A 27431-nucleotide genomic window follows, 5' to 3' on the forward strand; every position below is an offset into this window, starting at 1 on the left:
AAGCACATTACACTTTATTGAAACATGAGCAAAGTACCATTGTGACCGCTTAATCATTCTTTTCCCACACTTTCAGTCACCTCTTTCCTAGCCCTGGACAAAGGGCTATGATTGTATTCCAGCCTACAGATTACACATGTATTTGCTTTGCTGAATCAGAGCCCAGTCAGAGAAGGGTGTGGTACCAGATAAGAAGGAGCGAAGGAAATCATTTTTATTGCTGGAGATAAAAGTCTGAGAGCAAAGAATGTGTGCACTGATATCGCTGCTAGCAATTCACATGAAGTTGTAAATAATTTAACACAAGGAGCCTGATTTCTGATGTTCATGTTTAAAACAAAATAAAGCAAACAAGTAATTGCACAAAATAGGAACCAGGTAATATCAAAATATGGACATTTGGGGAGATCTAGGGTAGGTTGCCTACTGGCCTAAAGGGTACCGTATACTGCCTTTTGTTTATGGATTTCTTTACTTACAGTATATAAAAAAGTGGCATAAGTGAGTAAATAATGCATCCTTGAATTTGATGCGACAGTTTTAAGGCTGCAGTGAACAAGAGAAGTCATAGCATTTCACGAAGACAAATCAGTGACATTATTAGAAGTCTGCAAGTACAATTAAAGTCAATTCAATTTGTTTATTTGGTTTGGAACTCCTACGAGGTCCACAAAAACACATCAATAAATTAAAAAAAAGACACATTTAACATACAATACAAAATTCTTTCTTTATACATCGCTACCTCCCAAGGGTAAATCTTATATTGAGCGTGCTGTATAATAAGCAAATAGTACAATAAATACATAAAACAATCAAGTATCCAACCAGCTCACATATCATAACATTGGAATAAAACTACTATAAAAAATATCCTAATAAAAAAAAAATGCTTAAAAAAATTGATATATATCTTATGACAAACCATTTCATTCGGGGGGAGACAGAACCAAAGATCATGCTTCCTGGGCAGAGTGAATATAACATTTGATAAAAGAACAAAACAACTGATAGTAGAAGTGAGAGAGTGAGTGAGATGTAATAAAAAAATAGCACTGCTTATCCAGTAATATATTTTACAGCTTATGCGATAAATGAAAATCCTGTTAACAAAAAGTAATAGTACTGGCACATATTATAGGTTAACTCAATAAAAACACTAGTAGCTGCGTGTACCATTGAAAAAAGCTGTGTCGGCTAAGCACTGGAATATTTACGGGGAAGGGCGTGTGGAGCCACTGCCAGAATCTCAAAGACCAGGACCAATGGACTTGCCCTGGCTCAGGAAGGTTGCTCAGGAAGGTTGCCGGTAAAAGCACTATTGGGCCGATGGAGGGGAATAGTCAAGAAAAAAAACACCCAACCCTCAATGGGTATAACTGAAGAGGACCATCCCTCGAGCCACAATGAGGTGGATCAACACTGCTTGGACTGGTAATGGAGATAGGCAAAGTTTGTCATGTCAACCGGACTGCCAAGGGGGACTGAGGTAGACTAGTAAGAATTGAATAGCTGGCACAAAAAGGCTCCTTCCCATATTTGAAAGAGAATTTGAGAGGAATGTTTAGCAGTAGTGTCTGTGGTCCAGGCCTTTATCACGGGCGAAGGCTAAGGCTGAGCAACATGTGTCAATAATATTTGAAAGGAACTCGTTAAAAACTTGTCTAGGCAGAAAATCAGGCTATGAAAAGGGGATGATTTAGAGTTCAGAGTATACGCACTCCGAATTTAGAGATGTCCGCCGCCCCAGGGGATATCACTCATCATTAGCAGCAGTCATAGAGGTATCTGTCAAACATGGAAATCATTTAGCGGCCACCAGGGGTCGCAGGTGCGGCCCCTGGCTTGTCTCTTGTGACCACTAGTACTGACTGTCCTTGCAACCCCTTGCCTAAGAGTTGGCAACATGAGTGTCAAGAAGACAGTGGTGGCCCTGCATCCCTTATTTTCTGCCAGTTTTTCATGACCATAATAGTGAATAACGTTCTACTATTCATTTTTATTGTAATAAAAAATAGAGTAAGCTTAGCTGGTACTGGATTTTTGATAGCAGCTGTGGTAAGTAAAAAGTGTTTTAAATGTATGTTGTGTGCATACTTGCTGGTGAGAACATATTTATGTGAGAGTGTGTGTATGTGTGAGCATGTTTCTGTAAGTATGTGTGTGTAAGTAAGTGTCAGTGACAGGCCAAAAGTAAAGTTGTGCAAGTCTGAGGCCCAGGTTTACAATTGTGTGATGCAAGGCAACTCTGAACCAAAGTTGCTGCTCTGCCTTGTGTCAAAGTGAGAGAGAAAACATGTACCATACCTATTAAGCTATGGTGCATTTTTCTCTTGCTGGTGCACTTTTGGCAGCTATGTGCCATCACATACACCCTTGTGCCATAGTGCAATGGTGTGTGTATTCTCCAAAGCATAGGCTTTGGGGACCACCCATGCACCACCCATGGATTGCCCCCTTGATGCAAAATAACACAAAGAAGCACACAGAACAATTTTGAGTTACTTTGTGGTACTATGTTATGGTATTGGTTATTTATAAAGCGCATGACTCACCCGGGGGCATCTCCGCGCTAACTAGACAGATACCTGAAAGGCGAATTGTGACGAGAAACTGACATCAATATAAGAAAGCCTTCAGATATTTCCTAAAGGCCAGGTAAGGCGAAGACTTGCACAAGGCTTCCGGTAGGGAGTTCCAATATTTGGGGGCAACATAAGAGAAGGCTTTACCTCCCAAGCGTGTCCGCTGAATACGTGGGGTCGATAGTAGGGCCTTTCCATTCGATCTTAGATTGCAACAGGACGTCAGATTGCGGAGTTTATTTTGTAGATACTTAGGACCTAGTCCGTTCGTTGCTCTAAAGGTCAAACAGCATGTCTTAAAAAAAGATCTCTTTTTCACTGGAAGCCAGTGTAGTTCCCTCAGTAGAGGAAGAGATTGCATACCCGGGGGATGATTTAAAACCATCCGGGCATCTGTATTTTGGATGACTTGGAGTTTTGCTATCAGAGTCTCCCATACCTCTGCCAGCAAAGCATTTCCATAATCCAGCCGGCTAACTACCAGCGCCTGGACCACCGTTCTGCGGTGTTTCAGTGGTAGGTATGGGATGATTTTCCGCAGCAGCCGGAGGCTATGATAGCACGAACTCATGATGTTTCTGACATTGTCCTTTATAGTCAGTTTGTCATCCAATTGTATTCCAAGGCTTTTTACTGCTTTTGAGGGAATAGGGGCTATGCCCAACTCGGCCGGCCACCAATCAGCTAAATTAAGATCCTGTCTTTTCCCCAGGAACATCAGCTCTATTTTCTCTGGGTTTAATTGGAGGCTGGAATCTGCCATCCAATTAGCGATAGCCAGCATTCCCTTCGAGAATCGCACTTTCTCCTCTTCTAGGTTGATCCCAATGGGGAAGATCAGTTGAGTGTCGTCTGCATATGAGACGACCTCAAACCCATAGCGACGCACAATCTTGGCTAATGGGGCCATAAAAACATTGAAGAGGGTGGGGCTTAAACATGAGCCCTGAGGGACCCCCCTCTCCAGCTGAAACTTATTTGACCTGAGAGGGCCCATCATGACCTGTTGTTTCCTATCGGCCAAAAAATTAGCCAGCTATTTCAGAGTAAGATCCCTAACCCCACAGTCCTGTAGCCTCTCCGCAAGCAGTCGATGCAAAACAGTATTGAATGCTGCGGAGAGGTCCAAATGGATGAGTATTGCCGATCCCCCTCTGTCCAGGGTCCATCTAATGGAGTCTGTGACAGCCAGAATGGCAGTCTCAGTGCTAAAGCCCGGCCGAAAGCCGGATTGCGATAGGTCCAATATGTTATTGGCCTCCAAGTAGTGGCTCAGTTGTGTATTAATGTGAGTTTCCAGTATTTTCCCTAGCAGAGGGAGTAAGGATATCAGTCTATAATTGTTCAGGACCGTGGGATCTGCTGATGGTTTTTTAAGAATAGGGCGGACGTGGGCTTCCTTCCACGCCATTGGGATGTAGACGAGTTGAAAATCTCCTGAATAAAAGGAGCACAGTTCGTTGCAATTAAAGCCATGATGTATGGCGGGCATATATGCGTAGGGGACCCTGATTTAGATGCTTGAAGATGACGAATTACGTCTTCCCGTGAAATGGGCTCAAAATGGTTGAGAAAATTCCCTGACGTAGACTTAGAAACATCAGGTTTATCTGTGTGGGTGTTTTTGTTGGAGACGTTCTCATATATTAGAGAGATTTTATCCTGAAAATAAGATGCTAGTGCTTTACAGAGTTCCTGCGTTTCTACAGGTGATTGTTTACAGGCCTGAGGGGAAGCAAAACCCTTAACAATATCAAACAGTGCCTTTGAAGAGTTGCCCGCCTGTTCTATTTGCAGCTGAATGTAACCACATCTGGCAGTTTTGATATTATGATGGTAGCCTGCCAAGGCCTTTTTATAGATCAGTTTGTCCGTCTCCTCTTTAGATCGTCTCCACCGTCTCTCCAAGGTTTTGCAAGAGGATTTTTCGATTTTTAAGGCCCCTGAATACCGTGGGGCTAAATTCCGTTGGGGTCCAGGCTTCTTATTATTCTCAGGGATGACCATGTCCAAGGTCTGCGTCATGGCCAGATTAAAGTTGGCCAGTAGGGGACGTGGCCAAGATAGCGGCATGATCAGACGCGCCTTCCCGGAGCTCCCGCTGACAGCGAATCTTAGCACGGGCCCACATCCGGCATAGCGACTGTCGGTGCCCGGCGGTGGTTGCCCTGACCCCTGGGAGCCTCGGGAGTGACCAGCTATCCCTTTGGACTTCTGGACAGCGGACTGCGGCTGAGAGACGGCCGCCGGGCGGGAGCGGCAGCCGCTGGGAGTGGAGAGCGGTGGGACGGCTGCGCCGGAGGGTCCGCGCGGTCCAACCCCGGTTGATGCGACGTCCCCTCGGGGGCACCGGAGGTGGTGTGCGGCCGTCCGCGAGTAGTTGGCGGAGTGACGAGCGGTGTCCAGCACCGAGAGTGAGGAGGCGGAGACAGTGCTCCGGCGGCCCGCCATTTTGAGGAGAATCGGCGGCGGCGGTCTGCGGGGGTCCGCACCGGTGCCGTGTGGAGAGCGTCCGGTCCACAGAAGAGACGGGACCGCGGACGGAGTGGCGGAGAGCTGGACGGCCGGGGTCAGCAGCGGATTGAGGTGGGCCCCTGGCCAACTAGCAAGGGCGACGAGGGGTGCCGCCATTTTGTGGATAGGACTGTGCGCCTTGGCAGCAGTGACTCTCCAGAGGGGCGTATTGCAGGGGACGCCAGCAGCTTCAACGGGGGGAGATAACCCCGCACCGTGACCACGGGGGAGCATCCCCAGCAGAGGACAGAGTGAGCCGGTCTCGCACCCTCAAGCACACAGTGGTCGACACGGAGATTGGGCCTTGCGGCGCCATTTTAGCCCGGCCAGGGGGTGCCCAGAAAGCAACGAGACTGTGGGCTGGCCCCGTGCTTGTGGTGAGGACCCCAGCTTGATCGGGACAGCGGCGGCGGTGCGTGGCGCCGGCACCTGGCTCTGCCCCGGGACATTGGGGGTTTGACCTGCCGGTAGTGCCCTAAAACAAGCCATAGGAGCGTGGACCGTCCGGAGGAGGGCGGTCGCTCGTCAGGATATTGGAGGAGCGGGCAGCGCTCGAAGGCCAGCAGGGAGTGGCTGTCGCGACTACCAGAGGCAGAGAGGTCCTTCTCCTTGGGTGGGGCGACAACGGCTGCAGGTGTTGGAGGACCACGGAGGCAGTCCCCAGGGTGGCTGGAGGGCCGGGAGGAGCCTAGTCCATAGTGCACACACAGGGAGGACCCTATCAGGCCCACGATGTCCACGGGTAGAGGCCGGAAGGAGAAGACGGTCAAAGACCTTTTTGCGTCAGCCCAGGTGAAGCCTCTGGCCAAGGAAATAGCGACCAAATCCCCACAATCCGCGGCGGAGATGACGGAAGGCAAAGACTTGATAACGAAGGCCTTCCTAGAATCCCTCTTCTCCGCCTTACGTGAGGACATCCATTCCCTGAAGAAGGAGCTCACGGACGAGATTAAGGAGGTTCATAGAGACATGGACGGTATTGGGGAAAGGGTTGCGGACCTCGAAACTAAAAGCGACTCCAGGGACTTGGAGATAGAGGGACTGCGCCAAGAGGTGGTCTTTCATGACCAACATGTGGATTTGCAGGCCCACATGGAAGACCTTGAGAACCGCTCCCGGCGCCATAATGTTGGCATTCGGGGAGTGACCATGGCAGACGACACCAAAGATCTTCTGGGCTTTACTAATGGTCTCGTCAATCACATCTTGGGGCGCTCGCCGGAGGAAGAGATACGCATTGACCGAGTACATAGAGTGGGCCCGCCGCGTTCTCCCAAGGCTCCCCCGCCTGATATCCTGGCATGTGTACAGGACTTCCGCACTAAGGAGGAGATCCTGCAAAAGGCGAGGCATCTGCACCCTCTTTCATACAAGGCACAAGCTCCAGTCTTGTACCAAGACCTGTCCGCCATTACATTGCAGAAGCGGCGACTCTTTCGGCCAGTCACGGCCTTCCTGCAGCAGCACAAAATTCCCTATAGCTGGGGTCATCCCTTTCGCCTGATGTTCAAGAAGGACAATAAGTTGTTTCAGTTGAGATCCCTGACGGAAGCTTGCCGATTGCTGGGAATTGACCCACCTGAGGAGACGGACGGAGAGGCGGATCCCACACCGGACCGAGACGATGGAAGGCCCGATGGCAGCAGCAAACCAGAAGACACCGGTTCAACAGGCCTCCGGCGGTGGCGATCGAGGAGGGACAGTGTGCCGCGGTAGCAGCGGTGTCCTCTGGGCAGGAGGGGGCCCAGCACAGTTGAGAGCCGAATCGTGCCCTACATTGATTGGGTGGATTCAGTAGTGATGGCCCCCGCTGTCGGCGGGAGTCCGGGACTCATGAGTGTGGTGCAGTCGATCTTCCCTGAGGTGACACTTTACCATTCATCCTAGGATGATGGACATTGACTATGGGTTATTGGGGGGGGGGAGGGTAGTTGTAACTGTTTTATTTTGTGGTTGGACGGGTAGTTTTGGTGGGATGGAGGAGGTTCCGGATCCGAGTGCGGCTGGGGATGTATGAGTGTGGTGGGGTCTGGGATGTTGGTGAGAGGCTGGGGAGAAGAGGTCACTGGTGGTCTGAACGACTGCGGAACATGATGCGGCCTGCGAGTAGGCCGGCGGTCTATGTTTCAGAGCGGGTGGGGGGGATGATTACCCATGCCTGTGACTGAGTTGTGCCTACTCGCGCTGAATGTACGTGGGCTCAACAACCCCGTGAAGCACCGGGCTGAACTGTACCTGCTGGAGAATTCCAAAGCGGACATCTGTCTTCTCCAGGAGACGCATTTGCTACCCAAAGATTGCCACAGGCTCAAATCCCGTCATTTCCCAATACAATTCTTTTCTTCCGCACACACGAAGATGGCAGGGGTGGCAATCCTGGTGTCCCAACGGTTTAAGGGGAGAGTGTTACACAAGGGAGCCGAGCTTAAAGGGCGTTTACTGTCCAGCAGATTCTCACTAGGAACAGACACCTTCACGGTTATTTCAGTATATGCACCGAATGAGGGGCAAGAGAAGTTTTTCCACCAAGCGCTCAGTGAGGCAGCCTCTGCGCCTGACAGACACATCTTAGTGGGGGGGACCTTAATCTAGTATTTGACAACCTTCTTGACAGATCAGCGCAGCGGTCCAAACAGGCGGGCACTCTCTCAGAGGGGGGGCGGAGCAGATTGGAAGAACTGGGGATGACTGACCTATGGCGAAGCTTTCACCCAGGAGTCCGGGACTATACATACTATTCCAACGCCCACAAGACCTATGCACGACTTGACTATTTCCTAGCATTTACCTCGCTTCGGGCGCTAGCGACTAGCGTAGAAATAGGGGCTGCGGCGCTCTCTGACCACGCACCACTCTCTGCAGTGTTCTCCTTTTCCCCCCTCAAGCACAGTGCGCGGTGCTGGAGATTGCGCGATACACTCTTACATAGGAAGGACCTGGTGGCCAAAATTAAAGGGGCTATAACCGACTACTTAACGCACAATCGGCTGTCAGACACCTCTCCAGCGACCCACTGGGCGGCTCTCAAGTCGGTCCTGCGGGGCGAGTTCATAGCGCTCTCGGCGGCGGAGAACGCGGAGCGGGCACCCCAGAGGGAGGAGCTTTCATCCCACACAAGGGAATTGGAACAGATACATTAACGGATGGGAGCGCCGCGGGTCTGGAGACAGCTGCGCCTGGCGCATCAACAGCTGGCAGCTCTGGATCAGGACCGAGCAGAATACGCGACGCTGCGAGTGCGGCACGCGTATTACACAGGGGGTGACAGGTGCGGGCGGCTGTTAGGGCGCACCCTCCGTGAGCTACAGCAGCGACACACGGTGCAGGAGGTCCACACACAGGGAGGGGACAGAGTGACTGAAGACAGAGCCATAGCAAAAGCCTTTAGCGACTTTTACACCACGTTACATGCTGGGGCTCGGCTTGAGCCCGCAGAAGGCACGACCTTTCTGGACTCGGTGTCTCTCCCGTCCTTATCGTCAGATCAGTCGGAGCTACTGGAGAGGGCGATCCGCCCTGAAGAGGTTATATCGGCAATTTCACGCCTCAAACTTGCTAAGGCGCCGGGCCCGGACGGTTTCACTGCCATCTTCTACAAGACTTTCTGTTCCCAGATAGCCCCGTTATTGACGGCCCTTTTTAATTCCTTTTCCGACACCGGTGCTATCCCGAAGGATCTGATAAATGCCACGATATCGGTCATCCCTAAACCTGGGAAGGACCGAACACAATGTGGAGCCTACCGGCCTATATTACTCCTTAATGTAGATCTCAAACTCTATACTAGTATACTGGCGACGCGGCTAGGTCCGTTCATGCAGGGATTGGTCGACCCGGATCAGGCTGGCTTTATCCCGGAGCGACAGACTGTCGATAACACGAAAAGGGCACGCCACCTGGTCGAACGGGCCACGAGACTGCCAGGTGAATACATGATGTTGGCAATAGACGCAGAGAAGGCGTTTGACCGTGTTCACTGGCCGTACCTGGAACAAGTGCCTATTAGGGCAGGACTGGGGGTTACATTTCACACATGGGTCCTGAATTGCTACACCTTCCCCACGGCGTCAGTGCGAGTTAACGGCTGTTCATCGCCCACGTTCCCCATCGAGCGCGGAACCCGACAGGGGTGTCCGCTTTCCCCCTTACTCTTCGCGCTGAACATGGAACCTCTGGCACAGGCTATGTGAATGGACTCAAAGGTGCTAGGGATCAAATTCGGGGCGTATGTCCACACGATCAGCTTATACGCCGACGATGTCCTTCTCTCTTTGGCCTCCCCTGCAACATTGTTGCCGGCCAGCGTGGCGTCCTAGAGGCGTTTGCAAAGGCTTCCGGCTTTAAAGTTAATATGGCAAAATCATTGGCCCTTGAGCTTTCCCTGGAGACACGGACACGTGCTTCGTTGGAGGCGCAGTTCCCCTTCCGCTGGGCGGATGGTGCAGTTCCCTACGTGGGGATAAAGCTGGCGGCCACGCTGCGTATTAACTACACCAACCTCAGTCGCACCATCCGCACGGAATTGGGACGATGGCAACATCTCCCGCTTTCCTGGCTGGGGCGGGATGGCAGCTGTGAAGATGACGGTCCTCCGACAGATCTTGTACATCTTCTGGGCTATTCCGCTCCGTCCCCCTGAGGGCTGGATCCGTCGAACGCAGTCGGAGATGGCGCAGTTTGTTTGGAATGGGAAACGGCCCAGGTTAAAGCTGAGGTTGGCAATGCTTCCCCCGGAGAGGGGTGGCTTGGGTCTGCCGGACTTACAACTCTATTATCAAGCGACTCAACTCCGGACCCTTGTGGAATGGAGCAAATGGAAATCAGAACGGCACTGGCTTTTCCAGGATCAGGCGGTGGCGGGGCGTCCGCTGCAGGAGGTGCCCTTCCTCCGTCGACACCACCGACCCCCCAACCTGTACGCTTCTTTTATCACAAGGGTTCCGCTTGAGGTGTGGGATCAAACTTGTACCCGGCACGGCTTCCTTCCCCCCTCACGCCCTTGCTAGAGAACCCTGATTTTGGCCCGGGTAGAGATGTTCTTGCACTCTGACACCCCGCAGGCTGCAGATGTCTTATTCACATCTATTCGGGTGAGGGCATGACACCCTTCGAGGATCTGCGGAAGGTCTATGGTTTACCGGAAACAGAGCGCCTTCGTTATCTCCAGGTGCGACACTGGGCGCTCCATCCCCTAATCCGTGGGGAGGCAGACCGCAAGCTTAGTCAATACGAATATTGGCTTATTACGCGCATTGCAGTCAAACGACTCATTTCGGACATCTATCGGCTACTCTTGTACAGGTACTCACATGTTTATAACGCAGGACGGGTGAGGTGGGAGAGAGTATTGGGGCGGAACTTGAGTAATAAGGAATGGGACGACATTTACTATCGCGCCCGACATTCGGCTTACCACATGGGGTTGACAGACACCTTTACTAAGCTGGTAACCTACTGGTACTATACGCCTGAACGGCTGCATGAGATGGATCGTACTAGGGATGCTTCCTGCTGGTGGGGTTGCGGGGAAAGGGGCACGTTGACACACCTCCTGTGGGATTGTAAGCATATCCAGGGATACTGGAAAGCAATCCTTGACGAGGTGGACACACACTTTGATACGGAAAGCCCGCGATTCCCGGCCTATGTCCTTTTGGGGATTCCCAATGCCATTACCTTCCCTTTGAGAGCACGCAGGGGCCGACTGATTGCGATAGTGCTGGGTTCTGCCGTTCAGACTCTTTTGGCTCTGTGGCGCACTACGCATGTCCCTACTTTCCAAGGTTGGCTGGGTCGGCTCTGGTCTGTCCTGGGTATGGAAAAACTATCCCTGGTGAAAGCAGGAGAGGGGGCTAAATATGCGGAGCTGTGGCAGCCCTTTCTATCCCTGTTGGCCACTGAATTTAGAGAGGTGACTTGCCCCAGGTATCTACGACTGCTCCGTTTATCGCACACGGATGACTGAATTGCGTAGGTATGTATGGCTGTATGCTGGGTGCGGGACTTTGGATCCGAAACGAGGATGGGGGGTGGGTAGGACGGGGATCAGTTCTGAGAGGGGTGGGATGGGGGTGGGATTGTTTCCTGTTGTGGCTCTGTGGACAATGGGCCTGCTCCGACTAATGGCCCCGCAATTTCCGGGGATTATTGGACTGGGTGGGTGTACCCTACAGTGGTGTTTCGCTATGAAAGTTGGCAGCTTGCTACATGCTTTGTACAACGATACTTTTCTGCTTTGTGAAAGAGCCTTTCTTTTTGCAATAAAAAGATACAATACTAAAGTTGGCCAGTAGAACATCCGTGTTCTGATAATTCAGATCGTCGGCACGCTTTTCTTGGAGCGAGAACTTTTCTTTGAATGCCTCCAAGGGGAGCTTCTGCCAAGATCTAGCTCTTTGTTGTCTTATTAGTATGGGCGGCTGTCTATTGGGAGACTTATTGGAGACTATCCAACGCAAATAAGGATTGGCATTGCTTAATATATCTGACCGTAACATTTTGCGCCAGGTTTACATCACAAAAGTGACACAAACCTCTTGCCAAGCATTAGCAAACCTAGGCCTGACAAAATACTGGCCCTGACATCCTGAGGTTATTTTTGACATAAGGGTCACCTACGGTATATGGGCAGCATAAGTTGCAGAATTCTCACATGTGCATATTTAATGTCATTTTTGATAAAAAGGGCACCCATGCAATATGGGGAAGGCCATAACAAAATGCAGGTCTTGGCACAATGGAGATCATTTTTGACCAATGGGGCAACCCATGTCACATTTTGAAAAAAATGGGGCAACTCTCTGGGAATGTCATTTTTCATTGCCTTGGCACACCATCAAAGGATTTGAATATTTGATGAGTGCCCTTTCAGTGCCTTTGACATTTTAGCAGATTTATGTGAATATTGACTTTTAAAATGCATGATTTCACCCTGTTCTTTTCAAATATTTTTTTTGAGGAAAAACCCCCTAGAAGAGGTCTGGCTTACTGGTTTTGCTTGCTCACTACAATTCAGGCTACGTATTGTGCCCCAGAACTTTTAAAACTCGTCAGCACCATAATATCTAAAATAGACCTGTGTCTGTCTTATGCTGTTATACTAATTATGCAGTTATTATGGAACTTCAGAGATATCAATTGTGATGTTAAGGTGACATGCCTTCTTTGAAAACAATCAGAGACAAGGGTCATATAATGTCACTTTCTGTGATGTCATTAAGGTCAAGGAGTATGCGATGTGGGTTGTCATCTTGACTAGTACATAGTAATAGGGTATTTGTTGATAACTTTAGCAACAGATGTCAATGTGTGGAGCTCTAGGTGCTTCTCTGCGGTCAGTGTTCCATCATGACCGACTCATCCCTTGGAGTGACAGGACCAAATTTGAACAACCACATTTTCTGCCAAAGAGATAGATAGCACCCCATTGGAATCAAGCCATCTTTTTCCCTCAGGGGTAAGACATCATACCAACCCACAATTTCCCACTGAGCGATAGGACCCTATGAAGACCAATTCACCTTTAGAGGGACCAGTCTCTATTTGGTAGGAGTCTACATTGTCCTCAAGAACTCATTCAGCCCCAAGAGCAATGGTGGAATTTAGTCTGTGAAGTGGCCATTGAGTGGCCATTGAGCAACATGACAGTGCAATACAACACACCCTACAAAAGAAATAAACACCATCCTCCCTCCCCCTAAAAATTTCACGCTACGGTACGAATAACAAAAAATATGTTTCTGAGTAGATCACTCTCAAGATCCTCCATTGTGCCTTGTATTACTCGTTTCCACCTACCAATCATATCCTGAAATTTGTAATCTGGACCGCATATAAGTCTGTGTGTTGCTTTCCATTTTCCAGATGCCCATACTGCATAAAGATATTACCTTTAAAATACTTCATCCCTTCTTGCTGGATCTAAAATAATTAAAATATACATGGACTGTATTTTATATAATAATGTAATGTTTAATTCTCACACTCCAGTTTGGCCAGGGACCCCCTTGGATTACTGTTTTACCTACGCCTGTGCCTCTGCCCCACATATGTTCCAGCTTGTCCTGCCCCAACCCTATGCCTCAGATTGGCCACTATTCATCATCCATCACCTTATATCACCCTTACACGCCAAACTAGCCTATGTCCTCCTTACTTTTCAGTCTTACCTTTACCCTTGTGAATGGCTAAAGGAGTAGTCTGTCCCACGGTTGTCCATTCTATTTCAATGGGTGCTATCAGGTGAGACCCAGCTGTTTAAATGGGAAATTCCTAACCCTTTTAGACCAAGTTCCATGAAAATTGGTGAAGGACAGAGTTGAGTAGCTGGGTAATTTTTCCCTGCTACCCAGCTCTGTCTTTCATCCATTTTCATATTACTCTTACCCTTGCTTGTGCCACCCTGGACCCCGGTCTGGTGTTTGTGACCTCTTCCACTCCAATCTGGCCTGTGTCCCCCCCACCACTTATGCCACAGTGTGGCTTGGACTGCCCTTACACTCCAGCCTGGCCTGCCTCTACTGATCAAAGCACCGCTTCTTTTTTCATTAAGGTGGTCCCTGAAATATCAAAGTGTTAAATCTGACCATGACTGAAACGCTACGGTCGCTGTAACCATTAGGAGCCCAAGCTAAGGTTAAAGTATCCCCACTCCTCCCACCCTTCCCCCAAACACACAGCTAGGAGGTTAGGGGACCTGCGTTCCCACTCGACTAGTAAAGTCACGCAACAGTGACACTTTTCACAGTGAACAGTGTCAAAATAACGTTCATTCCAATGAAGTCATAATCAGATTTTTTTTAAATGAGATTAGCTCAGGTACAGCAAAGGGAAATACACTCACAATAGTCCTATGGTTTGTAGCTCCCATGGCTTTCTAGTGGTTATATATATCATATACAGCAATAGTACTTTAATTCTTTTGGAAATGGGAGGGACATGTGGGATTGCATCACTGCAGGGCTGGAAGTTGGAGCATACAACTGTGCAGTGTGCTGAAAACAATGTACATGCAACAGGAAGAGATGTTTTAATCCATGGGCAAAGTCGGCTCTGGCCCAGGGTCCCAGCCTTTCAGGGGGGCCCCTGACAGAGTCAGCTCCGTTTGCCAGAGTTTTGCCCTAATGACCTTGAATATTTCTTAAACAGATTAATTTAAATACTGTTTTCCTTTCATTTATTTTATATGTATCTGATGTGTGAGTCTAGTACAGCCATTTTGCAGAGAAATGTTGTGTTTATGTTTCATTCAATACACATAAAAAAGTTTCTTTTAGATCAAAACAAGGCCTAACATATAAGAAATGGGAGGGCGTCACAGAGATTATTTGCAGTAATATTGGTGAGCTGAGGCTGTGTTGCCATTTTGAAAACACACGACTATCTCCGAATATTAGATGTAAACACATTTAGGGCCTTATTTATGAGAAGTGCTGCATCGCTGTGTGAAAACAGGGATGTGTCACTTCTTAGTGTGCTCTTCTTGCGACATGATGGATACGTCATATTTACAAAAAGTGACATGCCGGCGGCATAAAAGTGAAGCTAGGCCTCATAAAGAAGGCCCTTTGAATTTGGACGAGTATTCCTTTTGCACTGTCAGGGGCCTAATGAAATGAAATACTGTATTTAATAAAGCTCGCAGCTACTCAGACTAGAGTGTCCTGGAGCGTGACAGCAGGAGGAAAACATGCGTAAAAGACCCATCAGGTATTAAAAAGCCAGGGTTTTAAGTTCTTCCTGAAAGAGAGTAGGTCTGTGGTTAGTCTCAGAGACTCAGGGAGGATATTCCACAATTTTGCGCCTAGAAAGTCGAGGGATCTGCCTCCAGTGCGGACAAATGCATATTTTAGGCACAATGGTCATTGTGGATTTGGTAGATCTTAGGGGTCTAGATGGTGTGTAGCTACTAACACGCTTATTTAGGTAGCCGGCTCCTAAGCCCTGGAAAGCTTTGAAGAAGATGGTGATCGGTTTGAGGTTGATTCGTTCATTTATGCGGAGCCAGTGTAGAGACTGAAGAATGGGGGTCATACTTGAACTGGGTTTAGGTCTCAGGATGGCTCCGGCCACCATGTTTTGTACCACTTGTAGGCGCTGGATAAGGGATTTGGGAAGAACGAGGTACAAGCTGTTGTAATATTCAAGCTTTGAGGCCACAGAGCCTGTACCACGATGTTTCTGCTCTCAAGCGGTAACAGTGGCATGAATTTTGTTAGCATCCGGAGTACGCCAAAGCAAGAGCCAGTTAGAGTTTGGATTTGAAAGCGCATTGAAAGTTTTTGACTTTCTCCTTTTCCACGGGTGGGGGCGGCAGATCTTTTGGCCACCAAGAGCTCCAGAGAGGCGTTTCTGGATTACCAAAGAAAACAACTTCAGTTTTGTCAGGATTGCACTTCAGCTGATTGATCTTAAGCCAGTTAAAAACCTTTGTGAGGCAAGACCTAATCATTGCCCGTCAAAGTCCGTTCCTTTTTCACAAGTAAAAATCAGCTGAGTGTCTTCAGCACAGGAAACAATTTTGGCGCCCTCTTCCTCTACCAGAAATGCAAGATGGGATAGATATATATTAAAAAGGATAGGTCTGAGAATGGAGCCCTGAGGGACACCTACATTCATGGCCGGAACCGGGAATGAGAAAGGGGGAGCCAGATGTTCTGAGATCTATTTGCCAAGAAGGATGACATCCATGTTAAGGCGGTCCCCCCCTCAGGCCGATGTTAGCAAGTCTCTCCAAGAGCCTCTCACGTGGGACCGTATCGAAGGCCGCCAACAGATCGAGCAGTAACAGAACAGCTTAGCCTCCCTGGTCCAGCTTACCCTTGGGAAATTCAGTCATTTCCATCAGAGCAGACTCCGTATTGTAGTTAGCCCTAAATCTGAATTGGGACTCATGAAGGAGCTTCCCATCTTCAATGTGTTTTTGGAGGGCCTTGTTTACATGCTTCTCTAATACTATGGAGAGGGCCAGAAGAAGGGAGATTGACCTGTAGTTATCAGTGGAAGAATCTTAGCGTTCTTCCATAATTTCGGCATGTTGCCTGAGGAGAGGGAAGCATTAAAGAGCTGGTTTAGCATGGGGTTTATGATGGGAGCTAATAGGTTCAGGATATTCGCTGGACATGGGTCGGTAGGAGAGCCAGACTTAATGATTTGGAGAAGGGTCAGTGACTCTTCGAGCTGAAATGCAGGGAAAGCTAGTAAAGATGGAGGATCCAAGAGGTGAAATTTGCTGTTAGAACTAAGATGGAAGGTCAGTTCTTCCTCTGAGATTTTAGTGAAGGCTTGTTGGATCACGGAGCTCTTTTTTGAAAGAATTGTGCTATTTGCTTAGACCATTCCTCCGTGCATGGCCCTTCCTTTGTGCCGGCTTTCGGGCAGTAAGGGATTTAACTTTGCTAAAGATTTCTTTACTCCTATTTTGGGCATTTTCTATCTTGGTTTGAAAGACGTTTTTCTTGGCTGCCTTCACAAGAATGTAATGAGCTTTTAAGGTGTCTTTATACACCTTCCTGTCCTCGGGTAGATAGGATTATGCCATTTCCATTCAATTTTTCTACAATTTCTTTTGCTAGATCTGAGGGAATCGTTAAACCATGGAGCTGGTGGGGCCGACCTCTTTGAGGAGCAGGAAACAACGGGTACCGCTGCACCAATGTTGGTTTGGAGCCATGAATCTATTGAGAAGGCGTCCGAGTCAGGGCAGCCAGACAGCTCCAGTGAAGAACGACTGAGGGCGTCTGCTAACATCGGGATGGATATTTTATGGAACGTCCTGTGATTAGGGACCCTCTGCCCTGTGTTAACCCAAGGGGCTGTGGCAGAGTTGGGAATTACAAATTTTAATAGGAGGTGGTCAGACCAGGTAATGGAAAGAGGTAGGCTTACTGATATGTCAAAGTAGTGAAAGGTTTGGTCTAGGGCAGTGTTTCCCAAACTCTGGTCCAAGGTCCCCCAGGGGTCCTTGACACATTCCCAGGGGTCCACAGGCAGCAGTCTTAAAAGCACTGCAAAGTTTCCTGTATCATTAGCAGTTTTAGAGCAACAATAAAAGTGTCAAGATAACACCAGTGATTAATGTACCTGCAGGAGAGAGATGAGAGTTTTGTCTAGTGGCAGCTTTAACTTATCTAATGTAGCACAGAGGGTTAATATGCCGACTGCAAAGAATGTGTACCATGCATTTAAAACATTTTTTATTTCATGTGCAGAGGTCAGTGGGTTACTCCTTTTGTCAGTAACTCATGTTTCTTCCCAGATTGTCGTACCCTGGTGCATAGTAAGGTTTTCATTTACTATTCTTTAACCCCTCCCATGCGCCCGCGATTTTGCGGAAGTGCGGCACTTCCGCAAAACGGGCGGGGCCGCGTCGGCCATTGGCCGACGGCAGCACCAGCAAGGTAGTGTTGGCTGACGGCAGCATGGAAGGGGTTAAAAGCTAATAAAATTCAATACGTAATGATAAATGTGTTGTAGACTGCACCATTGTTTCCCAAAATCTTTTGGGGGAGAGCCTTACAAAGCCCCCTCTGTAGTGGCCAGGCTCACTCACTGCACTTGGGCATGCACCGTATGGGGACTGGTCTGAAAACATTTTCTAGGGCTGCTTTTGGTTTCCAGTCTGGCCCTGGCAGGAGCAGGAGCCTCATACTGCAAAATAAAACCAGCCATTTACAAGTTAGTCACTGGGATGCAGCACCAATCTTCCAATTAAATTATTTAGTTTTTTGCAAATTCTTTCCATATAAAATATTAAAAGGGATATTTACAACAGAATTGGAGGAGCGTGTCGTTAGCCTCCTTGGCTTAACGACACGCTCTGTCACTTCTGAAATGCAGGGCTGCACCATATTTACAAGAATATGGTGCAGCCCTGCATTTCCCCCTGCGCTGGTGCTACATTTAGCAGGGTAGCGCTAATGCAGGCACCCTTGCACCATAGTGCAAGTGATGAAGCAAGATTTCGCATATTACGCGACTTGCTTGACATCAAGAACCTCGAATAACATTTAATCCTATAATTCAACCTGTACGTCTTACTAATTTTCCGTTATCTTTATATTTGAGTGTCGTAGTGACGCTTGCCTATGTGTTTACTAATACAAATAACCCGTGTCCTTAAAAATGGCCGCCGCTTGATGGGTTTCTTCTGCGCATGCGTTAGTCACACTCACGTGACGTGGCGTAGTTGCAGTTCTGGTGGGAAAATGAGCGCATGCGTACTTGCGTCTAAAATGGTTGTCTGTGTCCTAACGTGGTGAAGCTTGCGCAAATGCTTTCGTGTTGTTGTCTGTTGCACTAACTATAATGCCATAGTATAATTTTCAATTTAAGGAGTATAAAGTAGCTACTCATAGTATGCAGTGAAATCATTTATATTCTATGTTTTAATTTGTTTTCGCTTACTTTCCATGTACCGTGGTATTGAGGGTCTGATGCAAGGCTCAAGACTCCATATTAAGATGATGTTCTGCGCATGACTGTATTCTGCCGGTGGCATTGACCGGGTGCCAACTGAAGGTCCCTGCCAAGACGTGCCTGGGAAGATGCACCTTCACCCAGCCGGAGAAGCTAAAAAATGTTACATTCGAAACAAATGTAATTTTTCCTATTGTATTCTGTAGAATCGGTCATGGGAAACCCAAATTCAATAGGCGGTTCCAAAATATGTAAAACTCGGCTTGTAGACGTAAATTGTGATTGGTGTGTTAGCCTATCCTACTTAGGGACCAATCGAAATTGGGGATTCTGACACTTGCAACATTTGGGGGGTGGTACACTGACCCGAAAACAGTATAACTAGCCTAGGTTTAGCTAGAGAAATTGTCCGACTTGTCTGAATAGCTGACCTGTCACTGACCCAACGCACTCAATAGGTGACTGAATACAGAGCGCTGCGGAGCACTCTGTCCAAATTTGACCATAGACTCTAAGGTTTTACTAAACCTTAAGTGCTGGCGGAGCACTGTGCTGGGGAGTTCGCTAACCCAATCGGGGTTCTGACTGATAGCTGCAGAGAGGGTGGAGCGCAGGCGTTGCTTCCAAACTGCGGGTGCTGGTCGTGCCTTGGTGGTCCTGTCCTGATCCTAATCTGGTTTTCCTGTCCTGTCCTGGGGTGTCCAATCTGCACCTGCTGTCCCATAGATGACTGTCCTTCCTTGGGTTATTTCCTGTCCTTGACTGATCCGTGGCCAGGGTTGGTCTGCACACCATTCTAGGTAATTATATAGGGCTAAGAACTTTATACTGCACTCTCTATTTTCTGCCTTTGCTTTAATAAAGACATTTCTTTGCATACGTTAATTTTCCATGCTTTTCCGCAACCTACTATAAAAGTCATACCGTATATTTTCCTTAGCATGACCCTATGTTTCCCTACCTTTTAGAACACATTTTCTCCACACTGTTTATGAATCATAAATGTGGTATATAATTTTCTCCTCCAATCTGATTTGGACGTAATAATGCTAGAACTATAGCGTGTTCCACTTTTTCCCCCTCCTATAGATGTATAGGATTTCCAATCTTTTTACTTTGAAGTATTTTCTAAACAGTAAAATTCTAGTTTGTGATCTATTTCCGAAATCTATTTTAGCATATCGCTTTGTTATTACTTTCCTATAGACTCCTAAATGGTTGCCTTAGATTTCTTTTTATATGGTTATGTGCTCTTCATTATTCTGATTATAGATTGTCTTCTCGTTGTAAATTGCATACTCTCAGAATCTGATTTCTAAGATAAACTTTTAAAACTTCCCAGTAGTCTGTGGTTATTTGATGAATACAGAGAAATAAAAGTCGGTATTGTATTTTTGCCTGCCTTTTCTTTTACAGCTAGCTCCCTGATCCATTGTGGTCATAGGTACCCGTAACGGTGGATTGGTAAGTCGGGTACAATAGAAATAAATAAGAAGGAACCAGGGTTACTGGTAGTAGAGTGTTAGGTCACCCGATTAATGAATATGATAAATTGGAAAAATATGGGCCTGGTACGTGTATGGTGAAATTATTGGCAGGGTGACCTGCGATCTCTATCACAAGGGTATCTGTGTGCAGGGGAAGATAGTTTATGTACATGAGGTCCTCCTTCCTGCACATAAAAAATCTTGAAATGCTGTTTTGTCACTTCTATGTGTTCTGCTTAATGCAGCACACATGGAAGTTACAAAATGTAATTTTTTTTAAAGATTGTCTATGTGCAGGAAGGGTCACCTTCCTGAACATAAACAAACGAAGGTGTGTTGCTTTTTCCATGTGTACTGCATAAGGCAGCACACATGGAAAAGCAAAATCGAGGAGAAATAAAGCATTTCTTCTCGTTTCGCCAAGTTAAGACCAGGTGTTTCCTGGTTTTAATTTTGGCGCAGTCTCCTTGTAAATAGGAGGCAGCGTAAAAATCAATGGGTGTTGTAGTGGAATGCCCACCGCAACACCCACCTCTTTCACGCTAAGTATTGCATCAAAGGGGGCATTATTTGCAAGGCAGCGTTAAGCCACGGTAAGTACCTCGACGCTGTAAATAAGGCGAAGCCCCTATCGCCATGGGAACATCACAAAAAGTGACATTCCCTTGGGGATAGGGGCTTGTAAATATGTGTGCACATGTGTGTTTATTTTGTTCGAATTAATGTTTGAAATTTAAATCCTACAAATTGCTTGGCGGTCCCCGGCTTCCAGTGGTGACTTAATGGGGATCCACAGGCGTCAAAAGTTTGGGAACCACTGGTCTAGGGTATGGCCCTTCTCATGGGTGGCCAAAGAAATAAATGGAAACATTTATTTCTTGCAGGCCTGCAGCATCTCCAACAAGGAAATTGTTTGAGGGTCTTTTCCATTGTCCATATGTATATTGAAATCTCACAGAATGAGGCAGTTGTTGTATTTTAAGGCCAGGGAGGTGGTGGCTGTATTAAGCGTAGTAATAAAATTTCCATTTGCACTGGGAGGTCTGTAAATCAGAAAAACAGTTATGCTATGATGGGGGGATAAGGTACAGCAGAAGCCTAAGGACTCTGCGCCCTCGATGTTTTCCATCGGGATTGGAGAGCAGTCTAGTTGTTGATTGTAAATTATGGTGACACTGCCCCTCTTCCCACTCGGTCGGTCCCTCCTAAGGATTTTATAACCCGTAGGGAAGGCTGAGGTGATAGTAGGGTTGGAGGCTTCAGACAGCCAGACCTCAGTGAGAAATAAAAGATCAGGCTGTTTGTCTAAAAGTAGGCCATAAATGTGTGGTTCATGATTTTGCATTGAGCGACAATTTAAAAGTGGTGGCCTTTAAGTCTTTTGTTTTCTAATTGTTTTATGCTAATTGTTGCGTGGGAGGATCTTGGGTCCGAGTATCCTGGACTGGAGGGGAGACCAGTTACACTTATTGCATCCCAGAGTCTACCTCCAATCTCGGATTAGCCGCCGTACACTAACATAATGGAAGCCGCCTAAGGCTAGGCAGTTTTTCCCTATTGTGATATAGTGGAAGAAATTCACAGAAGGGTCTTAAAATCTTAGTTGCAGGGCAGGAAACACTAAATCCTACACTGTAAGCTATGCACGTCCGTTTGTATCAGGAATATATAGGCTAATGCTATAATGCAACGTGGATTGCTAACGCAGCTGAGGAAGTGGAAACTGCATAGGCAGAAGTGAGGAGCCCGATAGTCGTATCGGCCACGGTGGACCAGGATTGGAAGAAAAGCGAGACACGAATCGGAGCAGCTAAGGAGGTGTAGGAAAGCAGAATCTAGTAAAGTTCAAGCGCACGTAGGTAGGAGAGATTGTTAAAAAGCACAGAGTTATTCAGCCACACATATACAATTTAAAAAATATTAAAAACCTAGTAGCAGGGCAGGAAACACTAAATCCTACCCCTGTCAGCTGTGCGCATCCATTTACATCAGGAATATAAAGGCCAATGCCTATGATGCAAACTGGAACCCTGACGCAGCTGAGGAAGCGGAAACTGTGTGGGAAACAGGGGCTCAATTTGGATCATAAATTCAAAGCTGTTCTGAACAGGGGCCCTCAAAATATATTTGGCCAGGGGCCCACAAAATCCTTAAGATGTCAGTTTACAACCCAAATGAGAAATACAAATGGATGCCTCTGACAAGCAAACAAACACATGTGTAAGCATCAGAAAAGAAAGCATCATTATACGGGCAGGGATGGAGAAACTGACAGAGACACAGAGAGAGCTAAAGAACTAAGTAGGGAGTGTAAGTGAGAAAGAATCAGAGAACCGGAGAATGAGACAAAGACTGAGAGTGTGTCAGAACTTTACCAACAGGTCCACTGTACTGACCAGGAACTGGCGCGTCCCAAAGGATGATGGCCCAAGGCACATAAATAAAACCGTCACAAGACAACATTCAAAGTTCAAACCATGTAGGTTTATTATAAAATTAGGACTCATTACAGAAAACAAAAGGGCAAAGGGCACTTAGTTTGTCATTTAGAATCATCATCAACAGAATTCATGATAAGCAAGAGGTTTATCCTAAGGTTGACAGCCAGAATAAATCTAGGTATGACCTAAATATATTACAAAATCAAATAACAAAACTGTCAGAGTATGAGTTTATTAAAATGAGCGAAAGGTTTGGCACACATTCCACAAATAAACATTTTATAGGTTTTCAGTCAGTGAACAACACCCTCATGACATGGTGTGAAATGAAGTAATAATGACCCTAACCAATAGATTTTCATAAATATATGGTACATTATCTACACCATTGCTAGAGACGCCCTCATAATGTACAATTAATGCTAGATGTTAACCTAAGAACAACATTACACATGTTAAATACAATTATTCTTCAGAATCATCTGCAGGAACAGGAAAATGCTTTGAGTGGTTATAAATTTGCTCAGTTAAAAAACAGCTTCAGAGGAAGTTTCAAAATAAATTATATTTCGTTGCCCCGCTGCACTACAGAAGAAATCCCATTTCCACTATTTTGAGAACGGACATGCATGCACATAGAAATCTTTCCATTTCAGTTTTAAAAACCAGATTGTCTTCGGCCCGTAAATTTGAAAATGAGAAAGGCCCAGTACATTTGTTTTTCTGGCCTGCTTATGCACACACAAATGAACATTGAAAGTTTTATTAATAAACACGGGTGACAATGAGACAAAGCTAAGAGTGAGAAAAAAAAGACGCAGGGAAAATTATTCCTACCATTATAACTTTAAATATTCTAAGAGCAATTATATACATTATTATATTTGGATTGCCTCTAATTATTATATAATATAGGCATTAAAATTCAATGAGCAGTGTTAGTCAAAGCACCCGGAAAAATACATCACTCTTTTCCTGGCCCAACAGTTCAATTCAGGCCCACACATTTCACAATTCTCACCTCATATTCCTTCAAGCAACTTATAATGTCGACATTCTACACTATATCATCCAACATCCTGGAATGTTTTGTAAATAACCTGCAAGAGAAGTGTGAGAAGAAAGTGCAGTGATGAGCTAACAGAAAAAGAGCAACCAAACATTGCACCACGTTTTAACCTTTTATCACGCCGTCTTATATTGTTTGTAATTTTACATTTCACACACAGATAGTTTGTACACAAATATTTCATATTTCAGTTCTAGTGTGTGTAATTGGCTATCCAAAGAGACTGTTTGACATGAAAGCCTTTGGCGTGGTCCTTTCCCCTCTTGTTTGCATTAGGACTCTGTGCACTTTACCACAGCTAACCAAGTGCTTGTTCTCTCCTTTAAACACAGTAAAATTAGATTACAAGCAATTGGCACATTTCATTTATGTATATGTCCTTAGTAAAGTGGTACTGCAAGTACCCAGAGCCTGTAAAATAAATCCCACTAGTGAGCCTGCAGCACATATTGTCCTCCCACTTAAGTAGCCCTTTGAAACATGTCTTCGGACTGCAATTGCAGCCTGTGTGCAGTTTTAAACTGCCAATTCCACCTGCCAAAATAAACCTTTTGCTAGGCCCAAACCTCTCTTTTTAATACATATGTCACTCCTATGGTAGGCACTTTACAGCCCATAGAGCAGAGTGCATTGTATTTAAATGGTAGGATATGAGATTTTTAGTTTTACATGTCCTGGTACTAAAAAACTCCCAAATTAACTGTTCACTAAATGTGAAGCCTACTTCTCTTACAGAATACCATTGGGTTGCTTTATTACATTTAATATGTGCTAACATTTTATTGGGAATAGGTAGAAATGTCCCACTGGGTTCTTTCCATTTCCAAAACAGAAACAGATTATGAATGTAGAAATCTTCACTGCAACTTTGTCTAGTGGCTCCCCATGACACCTTCTCCTGCCGGGACACCGCCTGCTGCCTTTCCTTACTGAACTTTACCTTCTAGGGAGCTTTCCTTTAAAATGTCTTCTAAGCCTGAAGGTCATAGCCGGCCTTAACTTTTGACTTTTCCCCAGTCTTATGTGCACTTATTACAGCAGTTGGTATTTTGATCTTTTAGGCACTATCAGGGCCGGCCTAAGGCATGTGCAAGCTGTGCACCTGCACAGGGCCGCCAAACCCCAGGGGCCGCCACGCCAATATATATCCTTAGATACATATTTGCGTGGCGGCCACTGGCAGGGATTTGGCGGCCTCGGGCCCCCTACCTACACTCCCTGCTCAGGGCCTCCGTGAGCCTAGAGCCGGCCCCGGCACTATTTTTCATTTAAAGCATCAGAAAGGAGTAATTCGGGTTCTATGGATTGGACTTCATTTTTTTCGCTGTCATTTTATTTATTATATTTTGTATATGTTTCAAAATTGATTTGGGATTATTCTTGTGTTGTGTCTTCACTTTATTCATGTTTGTATGTTGCATGAGGTATATGGTATATAGGCATGGCTTTACGAGCAATAAAAAAATAAACAAGAATTTGCAATGCAATAGGTCTCGCAATTACGCGAGTTAGAGCTATTGACATTGCAAATGACAATGCCTTTTATTTTTGTTTTCGTTTTTAAAACATAAATTAAAGGCATTGTCATTTACAATGCCAATAGCTTAAACTCGCGTAAATGCGAGACCTACAGCATTGCAAATGCTTGTTTTGGGGTTGGTCTCCCGCACACACCCTAGTACTGAGCATGTTTGATAGTCATCTGCATCAGGATTTTAAGGCTGTTTCGGGATTTTAAGGTGATGGGATCCAGCACTAACAGGAGCTTGGAATGATGCCAACTTGTCCGGCACCTATGCCACGCCTCCTGAACCTGAGCTCTCTTGACTGCTGTGTTCTGCTTTGACTTCATATTTTTTCAGATTTGTGATATCTTGGCTTGGATTGCTCCTGCCTCCTTGAATCAGGAAGAACCAGTCTTTAACTTCATTCCTTTCTGGGCTTCAGATGGTACTGTGTACTTCTGAACTTGGCTGGTGAAGAGTTCCAGCGCTTTGTCACTGTTTCGAGAATGCTGTACCACCAGCCGTTGTTTCCACCACACTTGAGTGGTTATGTGGTGCTAGACTTGAGAAGAATCTTCTGTCTGGGAGCACCATTGAACTATAGCCTATAGGAACCGCAGGCCTTTCCTTTATATGGCTCGATGGACAATGCAAAGTGCCTTAAAGGAGGGGCTGCAGTTGGTAAGTACAATACAGGAACCACCCGTGCCTTGTGCTCCTTTGAATGGAGGTGTCGTATCAATCTAGCTCCGGTGTTTTGAATATTTTGACATTTGTGCAGTATAGCGTGTAACTTCTAGGGGTATATCTGTAGAGGAAATATGCGTCAGTGTATGCATTGTATATAATGCACTGCTCTTGACTTCTTTCTCTCGTGGTTAAATCGACTTGTTAAATACAATGAATATTGCGCATGAGAGCTAAACTCTTTGGAAGATTGTCAATCATTTATCCAAGGGGAGTTTTAGTAATGGCTTCATGGGGGAGGGTATAGTTGGTATACTAAACAGTTTAGGAATATTCACTCTTTGCATCTTAAACACACAATATTTCAGGTTAACTTGGAATATGAGGACCGACTGAAGATCTATTCGTTAATATTAGTGATTTCTATGCTATTGAAAACAAACCATAGTGTTAATAGTGGAGGTTTTAAAATGTTTATATTCTTGCTCCAGTGAATAAGTAATAGTAATACAACAATGTTTTGTTTTCCTAGCATAAAAATGTGCTTTTAAAATAAATCACTTGCTTTCTACACACGGTAAGGCTTCCTACATTTAAACATTAAAGCCTCCCTTTTTCTCTATGGAACATAATGTGCTATTCTTCCTCGTGTTTAGAGTAGGCGAAGGTGCAATCATTCACCCGGCATTCAAAATGTCCGGTGTACGTGCATGCACGATCTCGGTGACAACTGAATGTAGTCTTTAAACAAGTAATCCACCAGCAAAACAGAAACCAGCTCCACATCTGGGCCGGGGAGGAGCGCTGGGAGGGCGAGGGCTGCCCATGCATGAACGGTACCTGGAACTTTTGCGTGTTCTGTGGCTCGTGCCCAGTGGCGCCGCGTGCGAACTTCAAAAGCAGCCGGATTTTAATGAGTGCTGCGCAGCTCGTGCGGCCCAGTGAGGGGGCTGCCAAAGTGCCCAAGACAAAAAAAACAGTACAGGAAGTCCGGCGGGACCCCACCCCGCCTTCGTGAATGCTGCATGGTGTGGCCAAAGCAGGATTTCAGGCGGGACTCCTGTGAGCAAGACGGAGCCCCACGTGTTGCTGCAGTGGCCGGCTGACGACGCGAGACCAGCCGAGGAGCAGCGCAGAGTCCCCACAAAAGCCGGTAAGTGGGGCATGCTGTACGTGTAAAGCACGCCGTGCTTGGAGTGCGCATGCGCATTTAAAAAAAATTAAATTGCATGAGGCTGCTGAGGACGGAAGGGAGACAGGAGATGTGCACATTGCGTGTCTGTACGTGCATGTTCATGGGCGGATTCACAATTCCAGTCTGTCCTGCGCATGCACATGTCCTGTCTCCCTTCCAAAGCAAGTCAGTAACAATAGATCTTGCTAATGACAGCCCTTTGCGCTGCATCGCTAGGCGAGACCTAAAAAGGAACACCAAAGTAATATACGTTATAAAAGATCCAGCACAAAGATGAATACACACTGTTTCACTGTAGGCCACTCTTCAAATGACATCTGCTGGACAGTGTTGGAGGCACACCTACACATGGGCAAACATGCATTGTTAAAAAAAAGAACAGTATTGGATGATTTTCTACCTGTCATACACATCACTAGTCTCAATGAACAAAATCCATGGAGTGAATTGAACTGTTATAAGACATTTACTTTGATTCATATAACGTTTATGAGCTAAGATGACATTAACTATCTCTTCTACCCACTTACTA

General features: G+C 46.4%; 1 protein-coding gene across 1 annotated transcript in view; it reads right to left on the reverse strand.

Moving 5' to 3' along the window:
* Nucleotides 1-27431, reverse strand: part of LOC144822599 (pleckstrin homology domain-containing family M member 3-like) — a 539479-nt gene that overhangs the window by 448784 nt on the left and 63264 nt on the right. The window lies entirely within an intron of this gene.

The sequence above is a fragment of the Lissotriton helveticus genome, chromosome 3_1, assembly GCF_964261635.1.
Source record: "Lissotriton helveticus chromosome 3_1, aLisHel1.1, whole genome shotgun sequence".
Classification (NCBI taxonomy): Eukaryota; Metazoa; Chordata; class Amphibia; order Caudata; family Salamandridae; genus Lissotriton; species Lissotriton helveticus.